Here is a 19606-nt window from a genome sequence, read left to right as displayed (position 1 = left end):
ACACAGAGAAAATATGGAGAGAGGATAAGGAGAATATGTTCCGACTCAAGCCATGCCATGGAAACATGTTCCCTGAATGTATGCCCTTGTTTTCTATGATCTGTGTCTCTCTCTGAAGTTTAACACAAAAGATCTTGGGCTGATGGTTCAAGAAGTTCTCAGAGAACAGCAATTTTGTCTAAGTCACTGGAGAAAATTCTTATTTGGCAAATAAATACTGAGAAGCATATGTGAACAATATGTAAGTTTTAAACCACATTCACACAGGACAATGTAAGATTTTTGCTCATCACCAAGCACAAATACCAATCACCTAAGGAAAACTTAGAAAAACATACGCACAAAGGCAGAAACCAAAAAAAAACAAAGAATGATAGATTTCACTACATAAACTTTGTAAGTCCCCTGTGACCAAATAACATAAAATGAGAAGACAAGTAACTAGGAAACATATTTGTAACAGATTGTCAAGCTTTACAACTTCATTATGTATTTTTAATATTCTAGTTATTAAGAAAAAGACAAAATTCACTAGTCATGAAGCAGGCTTTCACAAAAGGAAAACAACAAACATATAGTGAAACATTTTATATGAATAGAAATAAAAATATAAACATATACTTTTTTGTTAAAATGACAATGACTGAATAAAAGAATATGAGCAAATAAAAGAGGAAGCTGATACTTAAATGCTGCTGAGAGGAATGTAAATCAGCACAACAGTTCTGGAGAGAAATTTGGCTCTGTGTGTGTCAAAAGCCTTAAAAGCATATACTCTTTGGGATGCCTGGGTGGCTCAGTAGGTTGAGTGTCTGCCTTCAGCTCAGGTCATGACCCCAGCCTTCTGCGATCAAGCCCTGCATTGAGCTCCCTGCTCAGCTGAGAGCCTGCTTCTCCCTCTCCCTCTGCCTGCCTCTCAGCCTACTTGTACTCTCTATCTCTCTGTAAGTAAATAAATATAATCTTAAAAAAAAAAAAAAGCACATACTCTTTGACAGAACACTTCTATTCCTAGGACTTTATCCTTAGACAATAATTAAGCAATATTTTATCTAAAAAGTTATTCATTGTAGCTTTAAACAGAAGCCAAAAGCTAAATTTTTATCAAGAGACTGGTAAAATAAATATTGTTTACTGAAAACCGTGATGAGCCAGAACACTTATAGACATCAGAAAATATTTAAAAACATTAGATGGTATGTACTGACATGAAACAGAATCTAGCTTGTTCACAGCAGGTTTGCCACCCAAACACAAGTGTCATGAAAACCATCACTAATTTAAGCCAGAATGAAAAGGAAAAGATTCATATTCATATTGTCTTCCGTGCACAGGCAGATTCAGGAAGTCTACCACTGCTGGCCGTCTGATATACAAATGTGTTGGGAAGAAGAGAACTATCGAAAAATTTGAGGAGGCAGCTGCTGAGGTGGGAAAGGGCTCCCTCAAGTATGCCTGGGTCTTGGATAAACTGAGAATTGAATGTGATCATATTACCACCACTGACAGCACCCTGCGGAAACTCAAGACCAGCCAGTATGATGTGACCTCCAAGGATACCAGAGCACACAGAGACTTTATCAAAAACATGATTACAGGCACAACTCAGGCAGACTCTGCTGTCCTGATTGTTGCTGTTGGTGTTAAGGAATTTGAAGCAGGTATCTCCAAGAATGGGCAGACCCATGAGCATGCCCTTCTGATCTCACACAGGGTGTGAAAGAAGTGTTGGTATTAAGAAAACGGATTCCATTGAGCCACCCTAGAGTCGGAAGGGACGCAAAAATATCATTAAGCAAATCTGCACCTACATAAGAAAATTGGCCACAACCGCAACCCAGTAGCTTTCGTGCCAGTTTCTGGTTGGAATGGTGACAGCATGCTGGAGCCAACTGCTAACATGCCTTGGTTCAAGGGATGAAAAGTCTCTGGTGAAGATGGTAATGCCAGTGCAACCATATTGCTGGAAGCTCTGGATTGCATCCTGCCACCAATTCATCCAGCTGACCAGCTCCTAGGTCTGTCTCTCCAAGACATGTACAGAATGGATGGTATTGGCACGAGGGCCATGTGAAGAGTGGGGTTTTCAAACCCTGTAAGATGGCCGCCTCTTCTCCAGTCGACATTACAACTGACGTAACTCTGATGAAATGCACCATGAAGCTTTGAGTGAAGCTCTTCCTGGGGACAAAGAGGGCTTCAATGTCAAGAATGTATCTCTCAAATATGTTTGTTGTGGTATTGTGCCTGGTGATAGCAAAAGTGACCCAGCAATGGAAACAGGTGGCTTCATGGCTTAGGTAACTCTCTTGAATAATCCAGGCCAAATCATTGCCAGATCTGCACCTGTGCTGGATTATCGGCCAGCTCACACTGCTTGCAAATTTGCTGAAGATCGGTCATCATGCTGGGGGAAAGACTGGAGATGACCCAAATCCTTGAAATCTGATGAAGCTCCATTGTTGATATGGTTTCTGACAAGCTCCTGTGTGTTGAGAGCTTCCCTGACTATCCTCCTCTGGGCCATTTTGCTGTTTATGACATGTGACAGGGAGTTGCTGTGGGTGTCATCAAGATAGTGGACAACTGGGCAGCTGGAGCTGGCAAAGTCATCAAGTCTGCCCAGAAGCTCGGAAAGCTAGATGAATATTACACCTAATAGCCATCATGCCAGTCTTAATCAGTGGTGGAAGAATGGTCTCAGAACTCCTTATCTCAACTGGTCATTGAAACTTAACAGAAAAAGACTAGTTAATTTTACCAATGCATCGTAAAACCTTCAGCAGAAAAGGAGAACGTTTTGTGGACCATTTGTTTTATGCGTGGGTGAGAATTTTAAGCTACTAGTTTTTAAAAAGAGTGCCTTCAAAAAAAAAAGAGTACCTTCAAAAAAAAGAGAGAGAGAGAACTTTCTAATGGAAACAACTTGACCAAAAAATCTATCACAGAATTTAAGACCCATTAAAACAAATTTTAATGAGGAAAAAACCCAGAATGTATATATGATCTTCAATTTTCTTTTTAAAAGGTTTATTTTTGTACACAGCTGTGGTTTTTTGTTGTTGTTGCTGTTGTTTTAAAGATTTTATTTATTTATTTGACACAGAGCGAGACAGTGAGAGCAGGAACACAAGCAGGGGGAGTGGAAGAGGGAAAGCAGGTTTCCCACCGAGCAGGGAGCCCAATGTGGGGCTCGATTCCAGGACCCTGGGATCACGACCTGAGTAGGAGGCAGATGCTTAACAACTGAGCCACCCAGGTGTCCCACACAGCTGTGTTTTTATACATGTATAGATGCACAAAAATACTGAAAGGGTCTATACCAAAACGTAAATTAGGATTATTTGCATTTTGCAGTTCTTAATTTTTTTAATTTTTTAATTTTTTTCATAATGTCAAGTGCACTCTTTAATCCCCATTTCTATTTCCCCCATTTCCCTCCACTCATTTCCCCTCTGGAAACCATCAATTTGTTCTCTATAGTTAAGAGTCCATTTCTTGGTTTGGCTCTTTTTTCTCCTTTGCTCATCTGCCTTGTTTCTTAAATTCCATGTATGAGTGAAATTATATGGCATTTTTCTTTCTATGACTGACTTAGTTGCCTTAGTATTATGCTTTCTAGCTCTAGTCATGTTGTTGCAAATGGTAAGATTTCATTGTTTGTGGTTCAGTAATATTCCCATATATATACACACACACACATTCCCATATATACACACACACACACATATATACACACATACCACTTCTTCTTTATCCATTTATCTAACAATGGACATTTGGGCTGCTTCCAATAGTTTGGCTATTGTAAATAATATTGCAATAAACATAGGGAAACATGTAACACTTTGAATTCATGTTTCTTATATTTCAGGGGTAAATACCCAGTATTGGGATTCCTAGATTATAGGGTACTTCTATTTTTAATTTTTTCTGCATTTTTTACAATAAATACACCACCAATACCACCAAACGTAACTATTATTTAATGAAAGTAAAAATCTATTCATAGCAGAACTATTCACAAGAGCAAAAATGAAGAAATAACCCTAGTGTCCATCAGAGGATAAGCAAATCATAATATACACACACACACACACACATTCTTGAATATTAAACAGCCATAAAAATAAATGAGCTACTGTTACATGTTATGTTGTGGACACCCCCCTACGACATTATGCTGAATCAAAGAAGGCTGACACAAAAAATCATGTATTATATGATTCTATTTGCTTGAAATATCCAGAATAAGTACATAGACAAAGAATGCAGACTGGTGGTTGCAAGGCACAGGAGGGATTGGGGAATGGACATAAATCGCCTAATAGGCACAGGGTTTTATTTTGAAATGCCAGAAAATGTTTTAGAACTAGACAAAGGGGACGGTTGCACAATATTGTGAATAGGCTAATTGCCACTGAACTCTTCACTTTAAAAGGGTCAATTAAAAATAAAACAGTTAATTTTATGTTATGTGAATTACACTCTATTTTTAAAAGTTAAATAATAAGGGGGAAAGATAAACATCTAATCATCACATCCCTCTTTAAAGTTTACCAAATTGGTTCTATTTGATATGCTTGATACCATTAGAGATCATTACCTCTACCAGTGAGTTCTAGGTATGCCAGTGTGTCAGTCTGTCCATCTGTTTCTCATTCACTTGCTCACTATTCTTATTAACAAATAATGATAGGCAACATTAATATGGTACTTAACTATAAATTGTTCCCAAAGTTCACATACATTAAGCATATTGAATCCTTACAACGAATCTATGATGTAGGTACTACTGTTACTTAGGATCATCATCTCTGATTTACAGGTGAGAAAGAGACACGAAGAGATAAAGCGACTTCCTCCAGACTACACAGGCAGGAAGTGACAGCATTGGGATTTAAACCCAACCAGGCTGGCTTCGGAGTCCTATGCTCTCAAACGCTTCACTTGTATTCTACTTCCTCTCAAAGAATGCATGTTCTTGGTAGAAAATTAAAAATAGAGATTAAGCATATGAAGTAAAAGGGAGAACATCCTGCCACCCAGGTATACCTACTGTTAATCTGTTTTCCATTTTTTCAAATAAATACACATATCTCTATATACCAAAGCTTTCATAACATACTATATTATTTAACATATTATAAACCTATTCCATGTAAATAAATATGTCATAGTATTCCATTTAACACAGGAAACAATTTAACCAGTCACCTATTAAAATTTGAGGCTGTGGGGCACCTGGGTGGCTCAGTCAGTTGAGCATCTGACTCTTGATTTCAGCTCGGGTCATGATCTCAGAGTCATGAGATCCAGCCCTGTGTTGGGCTCTGTGCTGGGTATGGAGCCTACTTAAGATTCTCTCTCTCCCTCTCTCCCCCTCCTTCTCTTTAATAAAAGAAATAAAAATATAATTTGGTATTGTTTAGGAATAACACTGAGATGAATTACCTTATAAGTACATCAGTGTTAACCAATTTACTTAAGATATAAAATACTTGGTGAGAATATGTGTTTCAAAGCTCTTGACATATGTCATCCAACTATTCCTACAAAGTCTTTAATACTCGATACTCCCATTTATAGATTATAAGAACACCTCCTCTTACCACTTCTTTTTCAGAATTTTCCCAGCCTGTCTCAGAACACATTCTAATAAATCCAAGGATCATTTTATTTCCTACTCCACCCCTCCAACAGATACATAGTCCCAAAGAAGAAAAATTATATATTTAGGAAGATGCTTTTAAACATATAGATTTGTGGAGATTTGTGGAACACAGATATCTTTATAATGTTGAGCCTGTCTAAGAACGGATCTCTGTTCAGGAGTAACTCTTCTTATAAACATCCCTGTGGGACGCGATCAAATGAGAAAACAAAGGTCTCAGAAGTTAAAATAAGGCCGTAGGCCTGTGGCTAAGGATGATTCAAAAGAAAAACAAATTTCACTCATGACTGCTTCATGTCAATAACCTGTGAATCTTTTCCTACAGGAAAAAATCCTAGGCTGTCACAGATAAAAGTTATTACTAAGACTGAGTCCTGTCTATGCTAGATCATCCCATAACCCAAGGCAGAATTATAAAAGGCTAAGACTTTCTAACTCCCCAAAACCTTGTCTTGAGAAAAGTTAAGTATCTCAAGATAAATGTCTAAACTCAACTGACTTGGATGACTAGGTGAAATTATAGAGCCAATCATCAGCTGGTAAAAAATGCAAACATGCATCCATGTTGAACAGAAGTAGCAGGGCCACTGGGTGGCTCAGCCGGTTACGCATCTGTCTTCGGTTCAGATCATGATTCCAGGGTCCTAGGATCAAGCCCCGAATCAGGCTCTCTGCTCAGTGGGGAGACTGCTTCTCCCTCTCCCTCTGCCTGACACTCTGCCTACCTGTGCTCTCTGTCAAATAAATAAAATCTTTAAAAATTAAAAAAAAAACAAAACATGCAGAAGTATCATGGGCCAGATTCACCAAACCTTCTTGCTGACCATTTATAGATAATGCTTGGTTTCTAGAAACTATCAAACTATATCACTCTGCCCAGTATGACCATGATGGACACCAAAAAATTCCACTTAGTCAAAAGCATCCAATAAGTGTCCAATAAGAAGCAAAGGCATAACCCTTCCTTCTCCAAAAATATAAAACTACAAGAAATAAAGGGGGAGGGGGGAGAAAGCTTTATAGATTATCTAAACCAATCTTTTTCTCCTCCAAATGATAAGATCAAATCCAAGAGATATCAAGTTCCCTAAGGTCACAACAGTCAACTACCAGTAAGAAAAATGCTTGGTGAGACTCCCAAGACTCCCAAGTCTCCTTGACTCCCTGGTCAATGCCTGTGCCACCCCAGTCAGGCACATATACAACCAGGTGAACATTACCTCTGTAGCAATTCTTTTGCCCCCACAAAATGCGATAAAAATAAAACCTTTCTTTTGAATAATTAGACTGTGTTTTTTAAGCTGTTGTAAATTAAGGCTGATTCTGTAAACAGTATTTAAGAAGCATTGATCCTCTATCATTAAATAATTCTAATAAATTTAAAACATTCCATTTCACACAAAACCAAATTTGAGCACAATTCTTCAAAATTCCTCAACATTCTTAAAATACACACATTGAAGATATATTGCATTTCTCGTGGAGCTTATTAACCCATTGAAAAATTGTCAATTGGAAACTTCTGTCAAACAATGTGGGAATAAAGGTGGGCATTTCTGGCAGGCCAGTCTAGGAAAGAGGAAAAAGCAGCAGCAGCTGGTACAAAGGCAAACCTTCAACAAACATATTCGCCTGTTGTATCTGCTTAAATAAACCAGTCTACCAAAACATAAAATCAAGACCTACGCATATATCTGCTTCCATATGCTCTTTGTATTCCATCAGTACAGTCACTGAGAAAATACTAAGAAAAAGATGCCTTTCCAGAGTCACTGAACACAAGAAAGTAAGGGAGGAAGCTGGAAGAAGGGTTGTGATTTCATGAATGCACAAGAATATCGAATCCGATTTCATTGAGCCATGGGCATCAATTAGGTAGACTGTGGACCCAGAACAAGAATCCATCCTAACAAATTGTCTGCTTTAATGTAGTTATTATCTGACCTACTGCCAGGCTTAACCTGTGGAAACCCCACTGAGGATATGTTTGCTGCTATTTTATACTAGCGAAGAATTCACTTTCTTATTCAGAGTGGTTTTTTTTCTATGTTTAAACAATATGAAAAAGTTATTTCATTATTTAAACCAAGAATACAAAGTAAAACAAAAAACAAAAAAACAAAAAACAATCAAGGCTGTCTCCCAAAGATTCACTCAGGGGTTATTTCAGGGCATTGCCAAATGATAGGTTTCTAAACCAAAAAGTGATTTTAAAAATATCCAAGGGGTGCCTGGGTGGCTCAGAGGGTTAATCCTCAGCCTTTGGCTCATGTCATGGTCTCAGGATTCTGGGATAGAGCCCAGCATCCCCAGAATCGCATGGGGCTCTCTGCTCAGCAGGGAGCCTGCTCCCCCACGTCCCCTGCCTGCCTCTCTGCCTACTTGTGATCTCTCTCTCTCTGTATGTCAAATAAATAAATAAAATCTTCTAAAAAAAATCCAAGTAAGTATTCTATTTAGCACTAATTTTCACCACAGATGTTTCCTTCATTTTAAAACACTATATTCTGCCTTATGCTATAAGGGAGTAATAAGCCCATGAAAACTATCTGCTATTCCACAATTAAATTTACATGTCTTCCTTGTTGTGCTAATGAAGAAATGAGCGCTAGCTGGCCCATGTGCGGACAACTACAGTCGTTAGTTACATTCTGTAGTTTAATGGTTTCCAAGTAAAATCCATTACAGTCACAAAGCTATTTTATGAGGATACATCTTAATGACCTATATGCCAACCAAACCTGATGCTGGAAAAGAAACTCATTAGAGACAACAGGGTAGGCAAAATCTTGCTGGAGACATTTCCTGGGATCATGCACCTGGTTAAGCAAATATGAGCCAATTTCTATGAGGCAACAACAAAAAAACTTTTTATAATAAACAACTTAATTTCTGTCTATAACAAGGGTAACAGATTACAGGATCACATATTGGCCTTTATTTAGAACTAGGCTGCACTTTCACCTTTGTAATGCCAGGGAGATGGTCCATGTATTTAAGGTAAACATACTCTCAGAGAAGGCACTGATTTACCTCTTCTTCCTCCCAAGGTAGAGAGAGTCTGTATCTACTAGCTTACTTGATCGGCTATTTCCAACATGAAGGTGACTGAGAAGTCTAAGAAAAGTCTAGCCTCATATTCAGAGAAAGTTTTGAGAAATCACCTCTCTAACTCAGTTTATATTTTTTTCAAAAAGGCAGTTGACCGAAGTTCCGATTCAGCAAGTGCTCCTTTTACATCAGGAAATCCACCTCTCGGCCCGAATTCTCTTAAAGCAACGCCTAATGTCCCCCAAATTATTTGGCTAATTGTGCCTAAAAACCACCCAGCAGAAAGATTTTAAATGTTATCAGAATAAAACTTTGGAAATGAGCCTATGAGAAAGTAAAGGTGTCGTGCCCTCTCCCCAAATCCATACGCTAGAGTCCAAATCCACAGTACCTCAGAAAGTGACCTGATTTGGGGACAAGCTCTACCGAAGTAATCAAGTTAAAATGAGGTCATTAGAGGGGGTCCAATTCCAATACAACTGGTATCCTAAAATAGAAGCAAATTTATACACAAAAACAGGCTTAGAGGGAAGAGGGACAGAGGGAGAAGATGGTCACCTACAAGCAAGCGGAGGGGCCTAGAATAGAAGGAACCGATCGTGCTGACACCGTATTTTAGGCATCCAGCCTCCCCAGCTGTGAGACCATAAAGACCTGTTCTTTAAGCCATCTAGTATGTGGCACCTCATTATGGGAGCCCTAGAAAACTAAAGACATCCCCAACCCAGAAGGGAGGAGGACCAGTCATGTGGTATAAATAAAATGGCTGAGCTAGATTTTTTTTATAGGAGAGGAAAACTATACTTGGGCCTCAAAAGAAGTCTTTAACAAGGTATTAAAAAAATAAATAAATAAAACCAGAGCCACTAATTATAGGACAAAATCTTGCATTTGGAAGAAGCCTTGAAGTACAGTTAGGCATTACTGCCCCCAAGTAACTATGTACACTCCCCCTTGAGCTACTGCCATTTTTCTCCCGCCCCCTCATAACCATTAGCAATATTCCTTGAAGAACTGCCTGTCCTCACAATTCTCTCCTGAACCCACTCCCATCACATTCTTGCCTCTACCCCTCAATCAGAATTGCTTTTGTCAAAATCACTGTTGACCTCCACATCACAAAATCCAAACATCAATTCTCAGCCCTCCCCTTGCTCCATCTAATAACATATTTGATTCAGTGCCTCACTGACTTCTCCTTCAACACTTTCTTCATCTGGCCCCGGGGCCCCCATTCTCGTCCACTGGCTCTCCCACCTCTCCTGCACTTGGTCACCTTCCAAGTCACTCGGTGGAGTGCCTGGGTGGCTCGGTGCATTGAGCATCTGACTCTCGATGTTGTTTCAGGTCATGATCTCAGGGTCTTGAGATCAAGCCACAAGTCAGGCTCTGCACTGGATGAGGAGCCTGCCCAAGATTCTCTCTCTCCCTCTCCCTCTGCCCCTGCCTGCCCACCTCTCTCTCTGAAAAAAAATTTAAAAAATAAATAAATAAAAAGTAAAGTCACTCCCTGGGAGATCTTAGTAAAGCCTATCATCCCCTTAAAAATATATAAAAATAGGTTTTAATTCAAAATATACACAGAATCCAACTGCTTCTTACCATTCCACACCTAAAACCTTCATCTAAGCTGCCATAATGCCTCACCTAGATCACTGGAATAACCTAATTAATCTGTTTTCACCCATGTCCTATCACTATTTCCACACAGCAGCTGGTTTTAACTTTTTTCATATAAATCATGTTATGTCTGTACTCAAAACCCCCTGGGCTCTCCTCTCAACCAAAATAAAAGTCAGAGTCTTCAATGTGTCCTAAAAGGCACCTCCCTATGATCTTGGTGTTCACATCTCCTGTCCCTTCCCTCTCACTCGTTCCACCCCAGCCACAGTGGGTCATTCTTCTTTGAACATGTCAAGTGTATGCTTCTCTCAAGGCCTTTGCACTTGCGATTCCGTAGCTTGAAAACTCTGCTCCCAGATGTCTGCAGAGCTTGATCCCCCTCTTCATCCAGGTGCTGCTGGAAAGCCATAGCATCAAAAGCCTTTTCCTGACCTCATCGATAACAGACACCTCCTCTCTGTCCCCTCCCCTCTTTTACTTTACTTCTTAGACTTCTACCAACCGTCACATTTATATGGTGTCCATATTCTACCTTTCTACAAACTCCCTAAAGCAGGAACCCTGTTTTTATCCACTGATATGTTCCTGGTACCTAGCCGAGAGACAAACACAAAAGAGGGGGCTGAAAAAGTATTTGGTGAAAGAATAAATGAACATCATATAGCCTGCCCTGGAATAGGCATTAAATAAATAGCCCTTTGAAAAGTAACTGTACGTGATTATAACCATCCATGGCTGTACACTGGAGGATGTTTCCCAGGCTCTGTCCTCTGGGATCTCTGAAATGGAAATAAATCACTAGTCTGTGATTATAATCTGTAGCCAGGTTGAGAACCACGACATTAGACTATAAGCTCCTTAAAGAAAAGATTTTATTTTTTTCATCCTCAGACCTCCAGCACACCAGCTGGTAAACTGATTAATCATGTTGATTTAATTAATAAATCTAGGAGAAATGGTCATTTAGTCTTTGCTTGTGCACTTCTACTGATGAAAAGCAAACTAGTTTATAAAGTCACTCCCATGGCTATATATCACTAAAGGTTACATTTCTTCCATAATCTGAAGAAAAATCTTCCTCGCCATAACATCTACTCAGTGGTCGCAGGTCAGTAGTGTGAAATACACCTTAAATCCATCCTTTAAAGGTCGTCTTCATAGATCTAAAAGCAATTGGAAGGAGCACTTTGAATGGGCTTCTTCTCCAGGCAGAACAAATCAAAGCAAATGTAGGAAGTGTTTGGCCCTAGATTCATTCTACCTGAACAGGGGTATCTTAGCTACAAGTAAGAACACTTAATCCAGATCTTGAATGATAATTAGACATTTGCTACACCAGAGAGAGAGGAAATGGCTTTGCATGTGTGGCCATGAGCTCCACATGGAAGGAAGAAAGCGCAAGAGAATCTCTGACAATGGGGAGTGACAGTTAGATTGCAGCATCAGACAGAGGGTTGAAGTGGAAGGGAGTAGAGAGCACAAGGAGAGAGCTAAAATGGTCTCCTGAGACAACGTGATAAAGGACTTTGTAGATGAAATTAAAATGATCTGTTTTATGACTGAGTGACGTGGAGCTTAGAGTCAAGAAGGAAAAAGACTAATGACATCAAGTCTGTATTAACCAATCAGAAATGGAAGCAAGAAGAAAAACCAGTTTCAGGTACAGAGAGGAAAGACAATATATTTGGTTGGGATGTATTTCATTTGAAGGCATCCATGGCATCCCACCAGAGGTGTCTTTTAAGGAGCTGTAAATGTGTTTTTGGAAGTTGTTGGAGAAACATTGGAAGTTGGATTTAAGATTCATTTGAACAAAGGCTTATGTCAGACAGGCATCGGAAGAAAAATTCCAACAATGGTTCTCCACAATGGGACTGCAGGTGATACTCATCTTTTTTGCTTGTTCAAAATTGTTTATAATATGCTCAACCCATGTACTCTCAAATTGTATATTCAAATTATGTATAGTAAATATGTATTACCTCTATTTACACAAAATTAAGAACAAAGGAAAATATGGTTAAGATTCAGAGAGGACATGTATAATGCAAAGAGAGGGCAACCAAAAGCAAAAACCATTTACCAAAAAGGAAAAGAGTAGCTAGCTAAAAAAATAAGGATGTTAACACCAAGTGATACAAGATTTCAGCGACTTGGAAAGCAAAGTGAGCAGCCTGGAAACAGGACTAAATGCTACAGAGAAATGGAGTAAGATGAGAAATAAAGAAACCACTAATAAGTGGGAGATGATTACTAACCATAACAAGAGGTTTAGGAAAATGATTGGGATAAAAGTCAGACTATATAGTGAGTTGAAAAAAAAGAGTAGAAAGATGAAGAAATAAAGGTAAAGGGTCTGGTTGTGAAAGGGAGGTCAGAAAACAAGTCATAGCTGAAAAGAAGATCAGGGTTAAGGACTGGTCTGCGTGAGTCTGTACCCAGCAGAGAACAGAGAACTTCATGACTAACAAGTTGAATGAGTCACATCATTCTCCCTGTCCTGTCAAAGTCATCAGCTACTGCTACAGAAGAAATAAACTCAATAGGACAGGTCAGCCAGTCTCAAATCCTTGTTCCTTTCAGCATCTTTTGTTTCTCTGAAGGGAAAAAAAGAAAAAAGGTAAAGGAGAGGGAAGAAAAGAAGGGAAGGGACGGGACGGGAAGGGACGGGAAGGGACGGGAAGGGAGGGGAAGGGAGGGGAAGGGAAGAGAAGACAAGAGAAAAAAGAAAAATATAAGGGTCCCCAAAGTTTGCCGAAGCACTACTAGTCTAAAAGAATTATTACTTTGTTCTAAAGGCAAACATGTTAGTCAACCAAATTCCCATCACTTCCCACCAAAAAAAGAAAAATGCAATTAAAGTTAGCTATTTTGCTGGATTTTTTCTTTTTAGAAATATAATTTCAACTAGTAAATAAAACTAATGAATACATTTAATTGTCCTTCCAAATGAATACCAACATTATTCACATCTAGAGCATATACACACACTCATCACCATGAACTAAAAAAGTCCTGTTTTAGCCTCTGAATGCTTGGTGGGAGGTCCTCCTTTGTCCCCTGTACTCTGCCAAACGTTAAATGATAATGAAATGATCTATAGGCAGACAGGCAGGCAAGTGGAAGTAATTCCAACAGCAAGCCTATCTGACTACCTGAATGATTAGCTTTTCAAAAAATCAAGACTTATCTGAAATAGCACTGAATACTGAGTAAAACAGAAAACTAAATTACCTCCCAGAATATCTCAGAACGCCAACAGTCCTTTCATGCTTACATTTACATTTTAGGCTGCTGGTGCCAAACGTTATAAACAACCTATTTGAAATGCTCGCTAATGAGTTCTTGATATTCATAGATTACATTATCATACTGGAGCTTAAGCATATCAAATACCATGATTAGAACTATAGTATGTTAAAAATAGATGGGCATATGTGGTATAGCCATACAATGGAATGCTACTCAGCAATAAAAAGGAACAAAGGAACAAACTACTGAACACACCACGACATGATCAATCTCAAAATCATTATGCTAAGTGAAGAGAGCCAGGCCAAAAAAAAAAAAAAAGAGAGAGAGAGAGAGAGTGAGAAAGAGTGCATGCCATTGGATTCTATTTATATGAAATTCTAGAGAATTCAAGTGAATCCACAGTGACAGAAAGCTGATCAGGGCCTGCCTAGGGACAGGGCAGATGAAGGGGTGTATTACAAAGGGGGAGCAGGAAACCTTTGGGGGTATTAGAAAAGGCTATCGTCATTATGTTACTGGTTTCCTAAGTGTATACATGTATCAAAACTGACCAAATTATGTACTCCGTATTTATGCAGTTCAATGTGCTTCAATTAATCTTCAATAAACTTCACAAAAACGTTGAGACAATTGTGTAACCTTCCCATAAAATATCTGAATAACACCTTAAAACAGTATCATTTACATAAGAAGGAGTGGACTAATAAAATGATCGCTTTTAAATGGGCTAATATGTGCCCAACACTTATAACCATGCCTGGACCCTGTAACTGTGATGTAAGTCTTTAACGAAAGAGGGAATAGAGAACAAAAACATTAAAATCGTTTTGGTAAAATGATAGAACTATAGCCCATTGATTCTAATTCTGAGTTGTCTTTGGTATAGAGCGTTTTTTTCAAACAACAGAGTTTGGTCTTTTACATCTGAAGGCTGATAGGCTTCTGCTTTAAGATGTCGTCAGACCACCCCCACCCCCGCAACTCCTACTTAGGTCTTCTCCGTTCTCTCTCCCCACAACTGCACACCTCAAGACAGGGACAGAACATGCCCTACATCCAGGGCCTGTCATGTGTGCTTACTGTGGAAGAACCACAGAGAGCTCTGCTTTTTTCCTTCTTAAAAAAATTCTTATAAAATTTTCCCATACAAGAATCTAGTAGGGAGAGAATGAGCTCCCACCACCCCCACCTCAGGTGATCGGTGTACCAGGGGAATAAAGTTTGTCAGACCAGAGAAATTGGACTCTGCACAGACACCACATCCTTGAGAAAAGAGGACCAATGGTCAGAGCCACGTATGCACCTTTGTACTGGTGAAACACAGCAGGAAAGGGACCTCTTTTTGTTAAAACATGTGCAATGCTAACATCTACCTTGGAGCAGATGATAGCAATCGGAAACACAGGAGGAAAGGATTACTGCATCGAGACAAGGCAATCTAAAAATGATTGACTTAAAGTGAAAAACATTATAAAGAGGTGTTGGGTGCAAGTAAGATCCAGTACAAAGCCTGAGAGAGAGAAGCAGGTGTAGAAAGCTATAAGTGTAGACCCTTTCTGGGTAGGCAGACGGGGAGGCAGTGAAGGTCAGTGGAAAGCGAGGTCTCCGGGGACACAGGTATCCCAGCCTTAAGGCTCACTACCTCTGACTTCTTTCTCAAGTTATACATTGCCTCTGAGCTTCACCTTCCACAAGCTTCACTTTCCTAAAGGCAGAGGGAGGGATAGCTGTATGGATTACTGTGAATATAACTAAAGTGCTTCACGCATTTAACTGCTCAATAAGTGGAACTTGTTATCAAGAAAATCGAAGATAATTAAGAAAATACTAGAATTAACAAGACCACTGTATAAGAGACTAGATATACAACTAATTTCCAAAAACCCAATGGCTTTTCAACCTATCAGGGGAAACTCCATTAAAAAATGGTAAGGGGGGGCGCCTGGGTGGCTCAGTGGTTTAAGCCGCTGCCTTCGGCTCAGGTCATGATCTCAGGGTCCTGGGATCGAGTCCCGCATCGGGCTCTCTGCTCGGCAGGGAGCCTGCTTCCCTCTCACTCTCTCTGCCTGCCTCTCTGCCTACTTGTGATCTCTCTCTGTCAAATAAATAAATAAAAAATCTTAAAAAAAAAAAAAAATGGTAAGGGGGGGGCGCCTGGGTGGCTCAGTGGATTAAGCCGCTGCCTTCGGCTCAGGTCATGATCTCAGGGTCCTGGGATCAAGCCCCGCATCGGGCTCTCTGCTCCGCAGGGAGCCTGCTTCCTCCTCTCTCTCTGCCTGCCTCTCTGCCTACTTGTGATCTCTCTCTCTGTCAAATAAATAAATAAAATCTTTAAAAAAAAAATGGTAAGGGACAGCTGCTAGAAAAAAATAGTAACAAAAATACTTAGGAATACAAAGTCAGTGCTCATGAAAAGTACAGAATATTCCAAGCACCAAAGCAAACTAGGTCTTCAAACACAATGATAAGTCTATAAGGATGATAATTTTTTCTAAATAACCTAAGAGATTCCACAGAATCCAAGGAGCTTTTTTAACTTCTCAAAGTTATTCTGAAGTTGAACCTGAAGACTAAATGAAGTGAGAGCAGCTAAGAAATCTTTGAAAGAAAAGCAAGAAGTATCTTATAAAATCGTATTTTAAAGTCCAGTGTGCAATCTTGGTAGGAAAAAAAGTCAATAGTATAGAAAGTAGGGCACCTGGGTGGCTCAGTCATTAAGAGTCTGCCTTCGTCTCAGGTCATGATCCCAGGGTCCTGGGACTGAACCCCACATCGAGCTCCCTGCTGGGCGGGAAGCCTGCCTCTCTCCCCTATCCCCCAACCCCGGCTTGTGTTCCCTCTCTCACTGTGCCTCTCTCTGTCAAATAAACAAATAAAATCTTAAAAAAAAAAAAAAAAGTATAGAAAGTAGCCCAAAAGAAATCAAATATTTTCGAGTATACATATGTCTCATATTATATATAAAATAATAGATTAAGAATATATTTATATGCACCCAATAGATGGTATAGAAAACAAATCAGTGGTGAAAGGATGAATTATAGACGGTTCAAACTACTATTTAAGAAAACTGGTTATTCAGGAAATCAAGTCAGAGTCTTACCTTACATTAAGCACTGTATAAAATTCTAGGAGTCAAACTGAGGGGATAGGCTCACAGCAAATTGTTGAATGCAAAAAGAAAAAAAAAAAAAGATGACCAAACTGTGCAGAATATTCCCATTTTGTAAACATACATGTATATTCATAATGAAATAGATGCAGAGATGTCTGATATATGTGATGTAGACAGAGCAGCCTGATGGTTATGCATATGGGTACTAGGGCAACAGCTGGGGCTCACAAGTAGTAATTCAACCATGCTGTAAGTATCAGGACCAACTTCATTAGAGTCTGGAGGATGAATTAATTAATTAATAAGGGAAAAGCCCTAAAATTGTACCTGACTATTGTTCTTTTTATTTATCACTCCTATTATAAATGCTACAGTGTTAAGAGTAGTGTGTTTACTTGGCGGGATTATGAGTATTTTTATTGCCTCATTTTTCTAGAACATACACATACTGCATTTAATTTTCAGAAGGTCAAATGTAAAAAAAGGAATCATAAAAAAATTGAGCAAATAGTGTTAATATTTATCTGCTCTTTAGATAGGGAAGTATTTCCCTAGCATACCAAGCTCAGGTATGTGTAAGCATTTCCTGTTATTTTGGCTCAAGTTATTTCCCAGTATATATTATTGATATGCCCAAGAATTACTAAATAGAAGTCAAACTTAAATTTCAAATGGCCCATTTTTTCCACTCTCAATTTTAAGATGTTAAACCAAAGGCACTGTTTTGTGTTTACACTGTTGAAATCTTAGAATAAAGTGCTAAATATGACAAATTAAGAATGAATGTGTCCTAGAACTAAAGCACCAAGGATAAAGATTTATCTTCTTGCCTGTTACAATAGGAATGTATGTAACCTTGAGCAGTCATTGAACTGCCCCTTAGATCCACCATAGGAATATAGGCACAGTATAGCAAACCAGAACTCATAGATGTGACCTAGGCCATCAGTCTGTCCAAAACAGGAACACTGCAGATTTCAAAGTATAAAGCAGCAGTTCATGACTATAGCTATAAAACACCTTCTTGGAAAAAAATTTTAAAAATAAAAATAAAAAAGATGGGCACCTGGGTGGCTTAGTCGTTAAGCGTCAGCCTTCAGCTTGGCTCATGATCTCAGGGTCCTAGGACTGAGCCCCATATCCGGCTCTCTGCTTGGCAGGAAGCCTGCTTCTCCCTCTCCCACTCCCCCTGCTTGTGTTCCTTCTCTCACTGTCTATCTCTGTCTGTCAATTAAATAGATGAAATCTTAAAAATTAAATTAAATATAAAAAAGAAATAAAACACCTTCTTGGATGAACTAAATTCTGCATTCTTCAGTCTACTACCCACTAATCCTAGTTTCATCCTCTAAATGAGCATTATATCAATGCCTCTTACACATGACTGCACATAATACATTTGAAGTTCACGATCATGATGCCTGTAAGTCTCCTCAGAGCTAAGCATTTCCTTCGGTCAGTCCTCAAGTATTTGGACATACTTTCCAAATAGTTCATTTCCTAATTGGCACATCAAGTCAACATCTCCATATGTCAATATCCCTCTTCAAATATTACACCTAAGTTGAATCACTAACCTAAGTTAACTGTCTACCTTCTCAGAGCCAAGCACTCTGCTCATATTAATAGAGCCTAAGACACATTACCCTATCATTGCTTTTAGAAGCCATGTGACATCCGTGGCTTCAAAAGTACTTTTAAGCGAGACTTCCTCATCCTAGGCTTGAACATCTAAATTTCAGAAGCAAAAAGAACAGTCGACATTTAACAATTATGTTTGCCCATTTTTCTAGCCTTTCAAATCATCTTAAATCCCAATTCTGCTTTCCAACTCATTAGGCATCTTTCCCAGCTTTCTGACTTTATAAAATTTGGTTAAGCCTTCCCAAAACCAAAACATGGATTAAATAGTGAAACAACAACAGCTCAGAGATAACATACTAATACCACAGGTATAGAAGGCCCTTCTATCCGTGGTTCTTCCACGTCCAAAAGCAGACAATCCCCCCTCCTCATGTAGTCAGAAGGTCAATAGCAGTCTAATGCTAGTGACTCACCTCACTTCACCTGATCACACAGGCATTTTACCCTCTCACCCCACCACAAGAAGGGTGAGTACAGTACAGTGAGCTATTCGGAGAGACCACATTCACATAACTTTCCCTATAGTATATTGTTGTAATTGTTACATTTTATTATTGTTGTTGTCAATCTCTTACTGAGCCTAATTTTTAACTTAAACTTTGTCACAGGAGTGTATGTATAGGAAAAAACATAATATATACAGGACTCAGTACTGTCCAGGATTTCTAGCATCCACTGGATATCTTAGAATGTATCCCCTGTGAATGGGGGGGGGGGGCTAGAGCATTATACTGAAGACCTTCCTCCAGATTAGCATCAATTCCTTAAATTAATATACATTAGGGTATGTTTGTTCAAACAGCCAATGATCTGCTTGTTATACCATCCTTCAGCATATACCCCCGCTTCTTGGCATACAAAGACACAACACTGCAAATGCCTTCCTGAACATCCAGGAACACCACATGTCTCTCATTCTCCACATTTACCAGTCAGCTACCCTCAGCCTGCTTCTGTGCAATTGCTTTATGGGCTGCCCCTTCTCAGGCTCATTCTCCATTGCTTCTCACTCTGTTGGTTTTGTTGTTTTGTTTTGCTTTGAAGATTTATTTATTTATCTGACAGAGGGTGGGGGAGGAGGAAGAGAGAGAGAGCATCTCAAGCAGACTCCCCACCAAACACAGGGTGGGACCACTGAGATCATGACCTGAGCTGAAGTCAAGAGTTGGACCCTTAACCCACTGAACCACCCAGGGGGCCCCATTGGCCTGCTTTTTAAACCCCGGTATTTCCCTGTGCCCTCT

General features: G+C 39.3%; 1 protein-coding gene and 1 pseudogene across 2 annotated transcripts in view; one reads left to right on the top strand and one right to left on the bottom strand.

The window, feature by feature from the left end:
• The window catches only part of ELAPOR2 (endosome-lysosome associated apoptosis and autophagy regulator family member 2), a 214682-nt gene that overhangs the window by 184059 nt on the left and 11017 nt on the right, over window positions 1-19606 (bottom strand). The window lies entirely within an intron of this gene.
• On the top strand, window positions 1263-2659 carry LOC123951534 (annotated as a pseudogene).

This window comes from Meles meles, chromosome 10 (genome assembly GCF_922984935.1).
Source record: "Meles meles chromosome 10, mMelMel3.1 paternal haplotype, whole genome shotgun sequence".
Taxonomy (NCBI): Eukaryota; Metazoa; Chordata; class Mammalia; order Carnivora; family Mustelidae; genus Meles; species Meles meles.
This window is presented reverse-complemented; position numbering and strand designations above follow the sequence as displayed.